The sequence below is a fragment of the Coregonus lavaretus genome (assembly GCF_964263955.1).
Source record: "Coregonus lavaretus genome assembly, chromosome: 4".
NCBI lineage: Eukaryota > Metazoa > Chordata > Actinopteri > Salmoniformes > Salmonidae > Coregonus > Coregonus lavaretus.
In genome coordinates this window covers 37,525,646-37,542,747 of record NC_139991.1, presented here as the reverse complement: position 1 = coordinate 37,542,747, position 17,102 = coordinate 37,525,646, and positions in this window count along the sequence as shown.

The window sequence follows — 17,102 nt, the reverse complement described above, 5'->3', positions numbered from 1 at the left end:
CCTGTCCTTCCAGTGCTGAACGAAAACCAATAATTTTGGACCCTGTTTTCATGTGAAATGGCTAAAAGAAATATTTCACGTTTGTTACACTCAAACAGTGTCTCCTGTCATATGCTAAACTGGTCGCATTGTCGATTTGTTCTAAAACATGATTTTGGACAATGTTCATGGAAATCAGCCGAAAACGTACTTGCAGACTTGAAAACCCTTGCCTATTGTAGAACGCGCCTGTCCTTCCAGTGCTGAACGAAAACCAATAATTTTGGACCCTGTTTTCATGCGAAATGGCTAAAATAAATATTTCACGTTTGTTACACTCAAACACTGTCTCCTGTCATATATGCTGAACTGGTCGCATTGTGGATTTGGCCTAAAAAATGATTTTGGACAATGTTCATGGAACTCAGCTGAAAACGTACTTGCAGACTTGAAAACCCTTGCCTATTGTAGAACGCGCCTGACCTTCCAGGGCTGAATGAAAACCAATAATTTTGGACCCTGTTTTCATGCGAAATGGCTAAAAGAAATATTTCACGTTTGTTACACTCAAACAGTGTCTCCTGTCATATGCTAAACTGGTCGCATTGTCGATTTGTTCTAAAACATGATTTTGGACAATGTTCATGGAAATCAGCTGAAAACGTACTTGCAGACTTGAAAACCCTTGCCTATTGTAGAACGCGCCTGTCCTTCCAGTGCTGAACGAAAACCAATAATTTTGGACCCTGTTTTCATGCGAAATGGCTAAAAGAAATATTTCACGTTTGTTACACTCAAACAGTGTCTCCTGTCATATGCTGAACTGGTCGCATTGTGGATTTGGCCTAAAACATGATTTTGGACAATGTTCATGGAACTCAGCTGAAAAAGTACTTGCAGACTTGAAAACCCTTGCCTATTGTAGAACGCGCCTGTCCTTCCAGTGCTGAACGAAAACCAATAATTTTGGACCCTGTTTTCATGCGAAATGGCTAAAATAAATATTTCACGTTTGTTACACTCAAACACTGTCTCCTGTCATATATGCTGAACTGGTCGCATTGTGGATTTGGCCTAAAAAATGATTTTGGACAATGTTCATGGAACTCAGCTGAAAACGTACTTGCAGACTTGAAAACCCTTGCCTATTGTAGAACGCGCCTGACCTTCCAGTGCTGAACGAAAACCAATAGTTTTGGACCCTGTTTTAATGCGAAATGGCTAAAAGAAATATTTCACGTTTGTTACACTCAAACAGTGTCTCCTGTCATATGCTGAACTGGTCGCATTGTGGATTTGGCCTAAAAAATGATTTTGGACAATGTTCATGGAACTCAGCTGAAAATGTACTTTCAGACTTGAAAACCCTTGCCTATTGTAGAACGCGCCTGACCTTCCAGGGCTGAATGAAAACCAATAATTTTGGACCCTGTTTTCATGCGAAATGGCTAAAAGAAATATTTCACGTTTGTTACACTCAAACAGTGTCTCCTGTCATATGCTGAACTGGTCGCATTGTGGATTTGGCCTAAAACATGATTTTGGACAATGTTCATGGAACTCAGCTGAAAAAGTACTTGCAGACTTGAAAACCCTTGCCTATTGTAGAACGCGCCTGTCCTTCCAGTGCTGAACGAAAACCAATAATTTTGGACCCTGTTTTAATGCGAAATGGCTAAAAGAAATATTTCACGTTTGTTACACTCAAACAGTGTCTCCTGTCATATGCTGAACTGGTCGCATTGTGGATTTGGCCTAAAAAATGATTTTGGACAATGTTCATGGAACTCAGCTGAAAACGTACTTGCAGACTTGAAAACCCTTGCCTATTGTAGAACGCGCCTGACCTTCCAGGGCTGAATGAAAACCAATAATTTTGGACCCTGTTTTCATGCGAAATGGCTAAAAGAAATATTTCACGTTTGTTACACTCAAACAGTGTCTCCTGTCATATGCTGAACTGGTCGCATTGTGGATTTGGCCTAAAACATGATTTTGGACAATGTTCATGGAACTCAGCTGAAAACGTACTTGCAGACTTGAAAACTCTTGCCTATTGTAGAGCTTGCCTGTCCTTCAAGTGCTGAACGAAAACCAATAATTTTGGACCCTGTTTTCATGCGAAATGGCTAAAATAAATATTTCACGTTTGTTACACTGAAACAGTGTCTCCTGTCATATATGCTGAACTGGTCGCATTGTGGATTTGGCCTAAAAAATGATTTTGGACAATGTTCATGGAACTCAGCTGAAAACGTACTTGCAGACTTGAAAACCCTTGCCTATTGTAGAACGCGCCTGACCTTCCAGTGCTGAACGAAAACCAATAATTTTGGACCCTGTTTTCATGCGAAATGGCTAAAAGAAATATTTCACGTTTGTTACACTCAAACAGTGTCTCCTATCATATGCTGAACTGGTCGCATTGTGGATTTGTTCTAAAACATGATTTTGGACAATGTTCATGGAACTCAGCTGAAAACGTACTTGCAGACTTGAAAACCCTTGCCTATTGTAGAACGCGCCTGTCCTTCCAGTGCTGAACGAAAACCAATAATTGTGGACCCTGTTTTCATGCGAAATGGCTAAAAGAAATATTTCACGTTTGTTACACTCAAACAGTGTCTCCTGTCATATGCTGAACTGGTCGCAATGTGGATTTGGCCTAAAACATGATTTTGGACAATGTTCATGGAACTCAGTTGAAAATGTACTTGCAGACTTGAAAACTCTTGCCTATTGTAGAGCTTGCCTGTCCTTCAAGTGCTGAACGAAAACCAATAATTTTGGACCCTGTTTTCATGCGAAATGGCTAAAATAAATATTTCACGTTTGTTACACTGAAACAGTGTCTCCTGTCATATATGCTGAACTGGTCGCATTGTGGATTTGGCCTAAAAAATGATTTTGGACAATGTTCATGGAACTCAGCTGAAAAAGTACTTGCAGACTTGAAAACCCTTGCCTATTGTAGAACGCGCCTGACCTTCCAGTGCTGAACGAAAACCAATAGTTTTGGACCCTGTTTTAATGCGAAATGGCTAAAAGAAATATTTCACGTTTGTTACACTCAAACAGTGTCTCCTGTCATATGCTGAACTGGTCGCATTGTGGATTTGGCCTAAAAAATGATTTTGGACAATGTTCATGGAACTCAGCTGAAAATGTACTTTCAGACTTGAAAACCCTTGCCTATTGTAGAACGCGCCTGACCTTCCAGGGCTGAATGAAAACCAATAATTTTGGACCCTGTTTTCATGCGAAATGGCTAAAAGAAATATTTCACGTTTGTTACACTCAAACAGTGTCTCCTGTCATATGCTGAACTGGTCGCATTGTGGATTTGGCCTAAAACATGATTTTGGACAATGTTCATGGAACTCAGCTGAAAACGTACTTGCAGACTTGAAAACTCTTGCCTATTGTAGAGCTTGCCTGTCCTTCAAGTGCTGAACGAAAACCAATAATTTTGGACCCTGTTTTCATGCGAAATGGCTAAAATAAATATTTCACGTTTGTTACACTGAAACAGTGTCTCCTGTCATATATGCTGAACTGGTCGCATTGTGGATTTGGCCTAAAAAATGATTTTGGACAATGTTCATGGAACTCAGCTGAAAACGTACTTGCAGACTTGAAAACCCTTGCCTATTGTAGAACGCGCCTGACCTTCCAGTGCTGAACGAAAACCAATAATTTTGGACCCTGTTTTCATGCGAAATGGCTAAAAGAAATATTTCACGTTTGTTACACTCAAACAGTGTCTCCTGTCATATGCTGAACTGGTCGCATTGTGGATTTGTTCTAAAACATGATTTTGGACAATGTTCATGGAACTCAGCTGAAAACGTACTTGCAGACTTGAAAACCCTTGCCTATTGTAGAACGCGCCTGTCCTTCCAGTGCTGAACGAAAACCAATAATTGTGGACCCTGTTTTCATGCGAAATGGCTAAAAGAAATATTTCACGTTTGTTACACTCAAACAGTGTCTCCTGTCATATGCTGAACTGGTCGCATTGTGGATTTGGCCTAAAACATGATTTTGGACAATGTTCATGGAACTCAGCTGAAAATGTACTTGCAGACTTGAAAACTCTTGCCTATTGTAGAGCTTGCCTGTCCTTCAAGTGCTGAACGAAAACCAATAATTTTGGACCCTGTTTTCATGCGAAATGGCTAAAATAAATATTTCACGTTTGTTACACTGAAACAGTGTCTCCTGTCATATATGCTGAACTGGTCGCATTGTGGATTTGGCCTAAAAAATGATTTTGGACAATGTTCATGGAACTCAGCTGAAAAAGTACTTGCAGACTTGAAAACCCTTGCCTATTGTAGAACGCGCCTGACCTTCCAGTGCTGAACGAAAACCAATAGTTTTGGACCCTGTTTTAATGCGAAATGGCTAAAAGAAATATTTCACGTTTGTTACACTCAAACAGTGTCTCCTGTCATATGCTGAACTGGTCGCATTGTGGATTTGGCCTAAAAAATGATTTTGGACAATGTTCATGGAACTCAGCTGAAAATGTACTTTCAGACTTGAAAACCCTTGCCTATTGTAGAACGCGCCTGACCTTCCAGGGCTGAATGAAAACCAATAATTTTGGACCCTGTTTTCATGCGAAATGGCTAAAATAAATATTTCACGTTTGTTACACTCAAACAGTGTCTCCTGTCATATGCTGAACTGGTCGCATTGTGGATTTGGCCTAAAACATGATTTTGGACAATGTTCATGGAACTCAGCTGAAAAAGTACTTGCAGACTTGAAAACCCTTGCCTATTGTAGAACGCGCCTGTCCTTCCAGTGCTGAACGAAAACCAATAATTTTGGACCCTGTTTTAATGCGAAATGGCTAAAATAAATATTTCACGTTTGTTACACTCAAACAGTGTCTCCTGTCATATGCTGAACTGGTCGCATTGTGGATTTGGCCTAAAAAATGATTTTGGACAATGTTCATGGAACTCAGCTGAAAACGTACTTGCAGACTTGAAAACCCTTGCCTATTGTAGAACGCGCCTGACCTTCCAGGGCTGAATGAAAACCAATAATTTTGGACCCTGTTTTCATGCGAAATGGCTAAAAGAAATATTTCACGTTTGTTACACTCAAACAGTGTCTCCTGTCATATGCTGAACTGGTCGCATTGTGGATTTGGCCTAAAACATGATTTTGGACAATGTTCATGGAACTCAGCTGAAAACGTACTTGCAGACTTGAAAACTCTTGCCTATTGTAGAGCTTGCCTGTCCTTCAAGTGCTGAACGAAAACCAATAATTTTGGACCCTGTTTTCATGCGAAATGGCTAAAATAAATATTTCACGTTTGTTACACTGAAACAGTGTCTCCTGTCATATATGCTGAACTGGTCGCATTGTGGATTTGGCCTAAAAAATGATTTTGGACAATGTTCATGGAACTCAGCTGAAAACGTACTTGCAGACTTGAAAACCCTTGCCTATTGTAGAACGCGCCTGACCTTCCAGTGCTGAACGAAAACCAATAATTTTGGACCCTGTTTTCATGCGAAATGGCTAAAAGAAATATTTCACGTTTGTTACACTCAAACAGTGTCTCCTGTCATATGCTGAACTGGTCGCATTGTGGATTTGTTCTAAAACATGATTTTGGACAATGTTCATGGAACTCAGCTGAAAACGTACTTGCAGACTTGAAAACCCTTGCCTATTGTAGAACGCGCCTGTCCTTCCAGTGCTGAACGAAAACCAATAATTGTGGACCCTGTTTTCATGCGAAATGGCTAAAATAAATATTTCACGTTTGTTACACTCAAACAGTGTCTCCTGTCATATGCTGAACTGGTCGCATTGTGGATTTGGCCTAAAACATGATTTTGGACAATGTTCATGGAACTCAGCTGAAAATGTACTTGCAGACTTGAAAACTCTTGCCTATTGTAGAGCTTGCCTGTCCTTCAAGTGCTGAACGAAAACCAATAATTTTGGACCCTGTTTTCATGCGAAATGGCTAAAATAAATATTTCACGATTGTTACACTGAAACAGTGTCTCCTGTCATATATGCTGAACTGGTCGCATTGTGGATTTGGCCTAAAAAATGATTTTGGACAATGTTCATGGAACTCAGCTGAAAACGTACTTGCAGACTTGAAAACCCTTGCCTATTGTAGAACGCGCCTGACCTTCCAGTGCTGAACGAAAACCAATAATTTTGGACCCTGTTTTCATGCGAAATGGCTAAAAGAAATATTTCACGTTTGTTACACTCAAACAGTGTCTCCTGTCATATGCTGAACTGGTCGCATTGTGGATTTGTTCTAAAACATGATTTTGGACAATGTTCATGGAACTCAGCTGAAAACGTACTTGCAGACTTGAAAACCCTTGCCTATTGTAGAACGCGCCTGTCCTTCCAGTGCTGAACGAAAACCAATAATTGTGGACCCTGTTTTCATGCGAAATGGCTAAAATAAATATTTCACGTTTGTTACACTCAAACAGTGTCTCCTGTCATATGCTGAACTGGTCGCATTGTGGATTTGGCCTAAAACATGATTTTGGACAATGTTCATGGAACTCAGCTGAAAATGTACTTGCAGACTTGAAAACTCTTGCCTATTGTAGAGCTTGCCTGTCATTCAAGTGCTGAACGAAAACCAATAATTTTGGACCCTGTTTTCATGCGAAATGGCTAAAATAAATATTTCACGATTGTTACACTGAAACAGTGTCTCCTGTCATATATGCTGAACTGGTCGCATTGTGGATTTGGCCTAAAAAATGATTTTGGACAATGTTCATGGAACTCAGCTGAAAACGTACTTGCAGACTTGAAAACCCTTGCCTATTGTAGAACGCGCCTGTCCTTCCAGTGCTGAACGAAAACCAATAATTTTGGACCCTGTTTTAATGCGAAATGGCTAAAAGAAATATTTCACGTTTGTTACACTCAAACAGTGTCTCCTGTCATATGCTGAACTGGTCGCATTGTGGATTTGGCCTAAAAAATGATTTTGGACAATGTTCATGGAACTCAGCTGAAAACGTACTTGCAGACTTGAAAACCCTTGCCTATTGTAGAACGCGCCTGACCTTCCAGGGCTGAATGAAAACCAATAATTTTGGACCCTGTTTTCATGCGAAATGGCTAAAAGAAATATTTCACGTTTGTTACACTCAAACAGTGTCTCCTGTCATATGCTGAACTGGTCGCATTGTGGATTTGGCCTAAAACATGATTTTGGACAATGTTCATGGAACTCAGCTGAAAACGTACTTGCAGACTTGAAAACTCTTGCCTATTGTAGAGCTTGCCTGTCCTTCAAGTGCTGAACGAAAACCAATAATTTTGGACCCTGTTTTCATGCGAAATGGCTAAAATAAATATTTCACGTTTGTTACACTGAAACAGTGTCTCCTGTCATATATGCTGAACTGGTCGCATTGTGGATTTGGCCTAAAAAATGATTTTGGACAATGTTCATGGAACTCAGCTGAAAACGTACTTGCAGACTTGAAAACCCTTGCCTATTGTAGAACGCGCCTGACCTTCCAGTGCTGAACGAAAACCAATAATTGTGGACCCTGTTTTCATGCGAAATGGCTAAAAGAAATATTTCACGTTTGTTACACTCAAACAGTGTCTCCTGTCATATGCTGAACTGGTCGCATTGTGGATTTGGCCTAAAACATGATTTTGGACAATGTTCATGGAACTCAGCTGAAAAAGTACTTGCAGACTTGAAAACCCTTGCCTATTGTAGAACGCGCCTGTCCTTCCAGTGCTGAACGAAAACCAATAATTTTGGACCCTGTTTTCATGCGAAATGGCTAAAATAAATATTTCACGTTTGTTACACTCAAACATTGTCTCCTGTCATATGCTGAACTGGTCGCATTGTGGATTTGGCCTAAAACATGATTTTGGACAATGTTCATGGAACTCAGCTGAAAAAGTACTTGCAGACTTGAAAACCCTTGCCTATTGTAGAACGCGCCTGTCCTTCCAGTGCTGAACGAAAACCAATAATTTTGGACCCTGTTTTCATGCGAAATGGCTAAAAGAAATATTTCACGTTTGTTACACTCAAGCACTGTCTCCTGTCATATATGCTGAACTGGTCGCATTGTGGATTTGGCCTAAAAAATGATTTTGGACAATGTTCATGGAACTCAGCTGAAAACGTACTTGCAGACTTGAAAACCCTTGCCTATTGTAGAACGCGCCTGACCTTCCAGGGCTGAATGAAAACCAATAATTTTGGACCCTGTTTTCATGCGAAATGGCTAAAAGAAATATTTCACGTTTGTTACACTCAAACAGTGTCTCCTGTCATATGCTGAACTGGTCGCATTGTGGATTTGTTCTAAAACATGATTTTGGACAATGTTCATGGAACTCAGCTGAAAACGTACTTGCAGACTTGAAAACCCTTGCCTATTGTAGAACGCGCCTGTCCTTCCAGTGCTGAACGAAAACCAATAATTTTGGACCCTGTTTTCATGCGAAATGGCTAAAAGAAATATTTCACGTTTGTTACACTCAAACAGTGTCTCCTGTCATATGCTGAACTGGTCGCATTGTGGATTTGGCCTAAAACATGATTTTGGACAATGTTCATGGAACTCAGCTGAAAACGTACTTGCAGACTTGAAAACCCTTGCCTATTGTAGAAAGCGCCTGTCCTTCCAGTGCTGAACGAAAACCAATAATTTTGGACCCTGTTTTCATGCGAAATGGCTAAAATAAATATTTCACGTTTGTTACACTCAAACATTGTCTCCTGTCATATGCTGAACTGGTCGCATTGTGGATTTGGCCTAAAACATGATTTTGGACAATGTTCATGGAACTCAGCTGAAAAAGTACTTGCAGACTTGAAAACCCTTGCCTATTGTAGAACGCGCCTGTCCTTCCAGTGCTGAACGAAAACCAATAATTTTGGACCCTGTTTTCATGCGAAATGGCTAAAATAAATATTTCACGTTTGTTACACTCAAACACTGTCTCCTGTCATATATGCTGAACTGGTCGCATTGTGGATTTGGCCTAAAAAATGATTTTGGACAATGTTCATGGAACTCAGCTGAAAACGTACTTGCAGACTTGAAAACCCTTGCCTATTGTAGAACGCGCCTGACCTTCCAGGGCTGAATGAAAACCAATAATTTTGGACCCTGTTTTCATGCGAAATGGCTAAAAGAAATATTTCACGTTTGTTACACTCAAACAGTGTCTCCTGTCATATGCTGAACTGGTCGCATTGTGGATTTGTTCTAAAACATGATTTTGGACAATGTTCATGGAAATCAGCTGAAAACGTACTTGCAGACTTGAAAACCCTTGCCTATTGTAGAACGCGCCTGTCCTTCCAGTGCTGAACGAAAACCAATAATTTTGGACCCTGTTTTCATGCGAAATGGCTAAAAGAAATATTTCACGTTTGTTACACTCAAACAGTGTCTCCTGTCATATGCTGAACTGGCCGCATTGTGGATTTGGCCTAAAACATGATTTTGGACAATGTTCATGGAACTCAGCTGAAAAAGTACTTGCAGACTTGAAAACCCTTGCCTATTGTAGAACGCGCCTGTCCTTCCAGTGCTGAACGAAAACCAATAATTTTGGACCCTGTTTTAATGCGAAATGGCTAAAATAAATATTTCACGTTTGTTACACTCAAACAGTGTCTCCTGTCATATGCTGAACTGGTCGCATTGTGGATTTGGCCTAAAAAATGATTTTGGACAATGTTCATGGAACTCAGCTGAAAACGTACTTGCAGACTTGAAAACCCTTGCCTATTGTAGAACGCGCCTGACCTTCCAGGGCTGAATGAAAACCAATAATTTTGGACCCTGTTTTCATGCGAAATGGCTAAAAGAAATATTTCACGTTTGTTACACTCAAACAGTGTCTCCTGTCATATGCTGAACTGGTCGCATTGTGGATTTGGCCTAAAACATGATTTTGGACAATGTTCATGGAACTCAGCTGAAAACGTACTTGCAGACTTGAAAACCCTTGCCTATTGTAGAACGCGCCTGTCCTTCCAGTGCTGAATGAAAACCAATAATTTTGGACCCTGTTTTCATGCGAAATGGCTAAAAGAAATATTTCACGTTTGTTACACTCAAACAGTGTCTCCTGTCATATGCTGAACTGGTCGCATTGTGGATTTGGCCTAAAACATGATTTTGGACAATGTTCATGGAACTCAGCTGAAAAAGTACTTGCAGACTTGAAAACCCTTGCCTATTGTAGAACGCGCCTGTCCTTCCAGTGCTGAACGAAAACCAATAATTTTGGACCCTGTTTTCATGCGAAATGGCTGAAAGAAATATTTCACGTTTGTTACACTCAAACACTGTCTCCTGTCATATATGCTGAACTGGTCGCATTGTGGATTTGGCCTAAAAAATGATTTTGGACAATGTTCATGGAACTCAGCTGAAAATGTACTTGCAGACTTGAAAACCCTTGCCTATTGTAGAACGCGCCTGTCCTTCCAGTGCTGAACGAAAACCAATAATTTTGGACCCTGTTTTCATGCGAAATGGGTAAAAGAAATATTTCACGTTTGTTACACTCAAACAGTGTCTCCTGTCATATGCTGAACTGGTCGCATTGTGGATTTGGCCTAAAACATGATTTTGGACAATGTTCATGGAACTCAGCTGAAAAAGTACTTGCAGACTTGAAAACCCTTGCCTATTGTAGAACGCGCCTGACCTTCCAGGGCTGAATGAAAACCAATAATTTTGGACCCTGTTTTCATGCGAAATGGCTAAAAGAAATATTTCACGTTTGTTACACTCAAACAGTGTCTCCTGTCATATGCTGAACTGGTTGCTTTGTGGATTTGGCCTAAAACATGATTTTGGACAATGTTCATGGAACTCAGCTGAAAACGTACTTGCAGACTTGAAAACCCTTGCCTATTGTAGAACGCGCCTGTCCTTCCAGTGCTGAATGAAAACCAATAATTTTGGACCCTGTTTTCATGCGAAATGGCTAAAAGAAATATTTCACGTTTGTTACACTCAAACAGTGTCTCCTGTCATATGCTGAACTGGTCGCATTGTGGATTTGGCCTAAAACATGATTTTGGACAATGTTCATGGAACTCAGCTGAAAAAGTACTTGCAGACTTGAAAACTCTTGCCTATTGTAGAGCTTGCCTGTCCTTCAAGTGCTGAACGAAAACCAATAATTTTGGACCCTGTTTTCATGCGAAATGGCTAAAATAAATATTTCACGTTTGTTACACTGAAACAGTGTCTCCTGTCATATATGCTGAACTGGTCGCATTGTGGATTTGGCCTAAAAAATGATTTTGGACAATGTTCATGGAACTCAGCTGAAAACGTACTTGCAGACTTGAAAACCCTTGCCTATTGTAGAACGCGCCTGACCTTCCAGTGCTGAACGAAAACCAATAATTTTGGACCCTGTTTTCATGCGAAATGGCTAAAAGAAATATTTCACGTTTGTTACACTCAAACAGTGTCTCCTGTCATATGCTGAACTGGTCGCATTGTGGATTTGTTCTAAAACATGATTTTGGACAATGTTCATGGAACTCAGCTGAAAACGTACTTGCAGACTTGAAAACCCTTGCCTATTGTAGAACGCGCCTGTCCTTCCAGTGCTGAACGAAAACCAATAATTGTGGACCCTGTTTTCATGCGAAATGGCTAAAAGAAATATTTCACGTTTGTTACACTCAAACAGTGTCTCCTGTCATATGCTGAACTGGTCGCATTGTGGATTTGGCCTAAAACATGATTTTGGACAATGTTCATGGAACTCAGCTGAAAAAGTACTTGCAGACTTGAAAACCCTTGCCTATTGTAGAACGCGCCTGTCCTTCCAGTGCTGAACGAAAACCAATAATTTTGGACCCTGTTTTCATGCGAAATGGCTAAAATAAATATTTCACGTTTGTTACACTCAAACATTGTCTCCTGTCATATGCTGAACTGGTCGCATTGTGGATTTGGCCTAAAACATGATTTTGGACAATGTTCATGGAACTCAGCTGAAAAAGTACTTGCAGACTTGAAAACCCTTGCCTATTGTAGAACGCGCCTGTCCTTCCAGTGCTGAACGAAAACCAATAATTTTGGACCCTGTTTTCATGCGAAATGGCTAAAATAAATATTTCACGTTTGTTACACTCAAACACTGTCTCCTGTCATATATGCTGAACTGGTCGCATTGTGGATTTGGCCTAAAAAATGATTTTGGACAATGTTCATGGAACTCAGCTGAAAACGTACTTGCAGACTTGAAAACCCTTGCCTATTGTAGAACGCGCCTGACCTTCCAGGGCTGAATGAAAACCAATAATTTTGGACCCTGTTTTCATGCGAAATGGCTAAAAGAAATATTTCACGTTTGTTACACTCAAACAGTGTCTCCTGTCATATGCTGAACTGGTCGCATTGTGGATTTGTTCTAAAACATGATTTTGGACAATGTTCATGGAAATCAGCTGAAAACGTACTTGCAGACTTGAAAACCCTTGCCTATTGTAGAACGCGCCTGTCCTTCCAGTGCTGAACGAAAACCAATAATTTTGGACCCTGTTTTCATGCGAAATGGCTAAAATATATATTTCACGTTTGTTACACTCAAACAGTGTCTCCTGTCATATGCTGAACTGGTCGCATTGTGGATTTGGCCTAAAACATGATTTTGGACAATGTTCATGGAACTCAGCTGAAAAAGTACTTGCAGACTTGAAAACCCTTGCCTATTGTAGAACGCGCCTGTCCTTCCAGTGCTGAACGAAAACCAATAATTTTGGACCCTGTTTTCATGCGAAATGGCTAAAATAAATATTTCACGTTTGTTACACTCAAACAGTGTCTCCTGTCATATATGCTGAACTGGTTGCATTGTGGATTTGGCCTAAAAAATGATTTTGGACAATGTTCATGGAACTCAGCTGAAAACGTACTTGCAGACTTGAAAACCCTTGCCTATTGTAGAACGCGCCTGACCTTCCAGTGCTGAACGAAAACCAATAGTTTTGGACCCTGTTTTAATGCGAAATGGCTAAAAGAAATATTTCACGTTTGTTACACTCAAACAGTGTCTCCTGTCATATGCTGAACTGGTCGCATTGTGGATTTGGCCTAAAACATGATTTTGGACAATGTTCATGGAACTCAGCTGAAAAAGTACTTGCAGACTTGAAAACCCTTGCCTATTGTAGAACGCGCCTGACCTTCCAGTGCTGAACGAAAACCAATAGTTTTGGACCCTGTTTTAATGCGAAATGGCTAAAAGAAATATTTCACGTTTGTTACACTCAAACAGTGTCTCCTGTCATATGCTGAACTGGTCGCATTGTGGATTTGGCCTAAAACATGATTTTGGACAATGTTCATGGAACTCAGCTGAAAAAGTACTTGCAGACTTGAAAACCCTTGCCTATTGTAGAACGCGCCTGTCCTTCCAGTGCTGAACGAAAACCAATAATTTTGACCCTGTTTTAATGCGAAATGGCTAAAAGAAATATTTCACGTTTGTTACACTCAAACAGTGTCTCCTGTCATATGCTGAACTGGTCGCATTGTGGATTTGGCCTAAAAAATGATTTTGGACAATGTTCATGGAACTCAGCTGAAAACGTACTTGCAGACTTGAAAACCCTTGCCTATTGTAGAACGCGCCTGACCTTCCAGGGCTGAATGAAAACCAATAATTTTGGACCCTGTTTTCATGCGAAATGGCTAAAAGAAATATTTCACGTTTGTTACACTCAAACAGTGTCTCCTGTCATATGCTGAACTGGTCGCATTGTGGATTTGGCCTAAAACATGATTTTGGACAATGTTCATGGAACTCAGCTGAAAACGTACTTGCAGACTTGAAAACTCTTGCCTATTGTAGAGCTTGCCTGTCCTTCAAGTGCTGAACGAAAACCAATAATTTTGGACCCTGTTTTCATGCGAAATGGCTAAAATAAATATTTCACGTTTGTTACACTGAAACAGTGTCTCCTGTCATATATGCTGAACTGGTCGCATTGTGGATTTGGCCTAAAAAATGATTTTGGACAATGTTCATGGAACTCAGCTGAAAACGTACTTGCAGACTTGAAAACCCTTGCCTATTGTAGAACGCGCCTGACCTTCCAGTGCTGAACGAAAACCAATAATTTTGGACCCTGTTTTCATGCGAAATGGCTAAAAGAAATATTTCACGTTTGTTACACTCAAACAGTGTCTCCTGTCATATGCTGAACTGGTCGCATTGTGGATTTGTTCTAAAACATGATTTTGGACAATGTTCATGGAACTCAGCTGAAAACGTACTTGCAGACTTGAAAACCCTTGCCTATTGTAGAACGCGCCTGTCCTTCCAGTGCTGAACGAAAACCAATAATTGTGGACCCTGTTTTCATGCGAAATGGCTAAAAGAAATATTTCACGTTTGTTACACTCAAACAGTGTCTCCTGTCATATGCTGAACTGGTCGCATTGTGGATTTGGCCTAAAACATGATTTTGGACAATGTTCATGGAACTCAGCTGAAAATGTACTTGCAGACTTGAAAACTCTTGCCTATTGTAGAGCTTGCCTGTCCTTCAAGTGCTGAACGAAAACCAATAATTTTGGACCCTGTTTTCATGCGAAATGGCTAAAATAAATATTTCACGTTTGTTACACTGAAACAGTGTCTCCTGTCATATATGCTGAACTGGTCGCATTGTGGATTTGGCCTAAAAAATGATTTTGGACAATGTTCATGGAACTCAGCTGAAAACGTACTTGCAGACTTGAAAACCCTTGCCTATTGTAGAACGCGCCTGACCTTCCAGTGCTGAACGAAAACCAATAGTTTTGGACCCTGTTTTAATGCGAAATGGCTAAAAGAAATATTTCACGTTTGTTACACTCAAACAGTGTCTCCTGTCATATGCTGAACTGGTCGCATTGTGGATTTGGCCTAAAAAATGATTTTGGACAATGTTCATGGAACTCAGCTGAAAATGTACTTTCAGACTTGAAAACCCTTGCCTATTGTAGAACGCGCCTGACCTTCCAGGGCTGAATGAAAACCAATAATTTTGGACCCTGTTTTCATGCGAAATGGCTAAAAGAAATATTTCACGTTTGTTACACTCAAACAGTGTCTCCTGTCATATGCTGAACTGGTCGCATTGTGGATTTGGCCTAAAACATGATTTTGGACAATGTTCATGGAACTCAGCTGAAAAAGTACTTGCAGACTTGAAAACCCTTGCCTATTGTAGAACGCGCCTGTCCTTCCAGTGCTGAACGAAAACCAATAATTTTGGACCCTGTTTTAATGCGAAATGGCTAAAAGAAATATTTCACGTTTGTTACACTCAAACAGTGTCTCCTGTCATATGCTGAACTGGTCGCATTGTGGATTTGGCCTAAAAAATGATTTTGGACAATGTTCATGGAACTCAGCTGAAAACGCACTTGCAGACTTGAAAACCCTTGCCTATTGTAGAACGCGCCTGACCTTCCAGGGCTGAATGAAAACCAATAATTTTGGACCCTGTTTTCATGCGAAATGGCTAAAAGAAATATTTCACGTTTGTTACACTCAAACAGTGTCTCCTGTCATATGCTGAACTGGTCGCATTGTGGATTTGGCCTAAAACATGATTTTGGACAATGTTCATGGAACTCAGCTGAAAACGTACTTGCAGACTTGAAAACTCTTGCCTATTGTAGAGCTTGCCTGTCCTTCAAGTGCTGAACGAAAACCAATAATTTTGGACCCTGTTTTCATGCGAAATGGCTAAAATAAATATTTCACGTTTGTTACACTGAAACAGTGTCTCCTGTCATATATGCTGAACTGGTCGCATTGTGGATTTGGCCTAAAAAATGATTTTGGACAATGTTCATGGAACTCAGCTGAAAACGTACTTGCAGACTTGAAAACCCTTGCCTATTGTAGAACGCGCCTGACCTTCCAGTGCTGAACGAAAACCAATAATTTTGGACCCTGTTTTCATGCGAAATGGCTAAAATAAATATTTCACGTTTGTTACACTCAAACAGTGTCTCCTGTCATATGCTGAACTGGTCGCATTGTGGATTTGTTCTAAAACATGATTTTGGACAATGTTCATGGAACTCAGCTGAAAACGTACTTGCAGACTTGAAAACCCTTGCCTATTCTAGAACGCGCCTGTCCTTCCAGTGCTGAACGAAAACCAATAATTGTGGACCCTGTTTTCATGCGAAATGGCTAAAAGAAATATTTCACGTTTGTTACACTCAAACAGTGTCTCCTGTCATATGCTGAACTGGTCGCATTGTGGATTTGGCCTAAAACATGATTTTGGACAATGTTCATGGAACTCAGCTGAAAATGTACTTGCAGACTTGAAAACTCTTGCCTATTGTAGAGCTTGCCTGTCCTTCAAGTGCTGAACGAAAACCAATAATTTTGGACCCTGTTTTCATGCGAAATGGCTAAAATAAATATTTCACGTTTGTTACACTGAAACAGTGTCTCCTGTCATATGCTGAACTGGTCGCATTGTGGATTTGTTCTAAAACATGATTTTGGACAATGTTCATGGAACTCAGCTGAAAACGTACTTGCAGACTTGAAAACCCTTGCCTATTGTAGAACGCGCCTGTCCTTCCAGTGCTGAACGAAAACCAATAATTGTGGACCCTGTTTTCATGCGAAATGGCTAAAAGAAATATTTCACGTTTGTTACACTCAAACAGTGTCTCCTGTCATATGCTGAACTGGTCGCATTGTGGATTTGGCCTAAAACATGATTTTGGACAATGTTCATGGAACTCAGCTGAAAAAGTACTTGCAGACTTGAAAACCCTTGCCTATTGTAGAACGCGCCTGTCCTTCCAGTGCTGAACGAAAACCAATAATTTTGGACCCTGTTTTCATGCGAAATGGCTAAAATAAATATTTCACGTTTGTTACACTCAAACATTGTCTCCTGTCATATGCTGAACTGGTCGCATTGTGGATTTGGCCTAAAACATGATTTTGGACAATGTTCATGGAACTCAGCTGAAAAAGTACTTGCAGACTTGAAAACCCTTGCCTATTGTAGAACGCGCCTGTCCTTCCAGTGCTGAACGAAAACCAATAATTTTGGA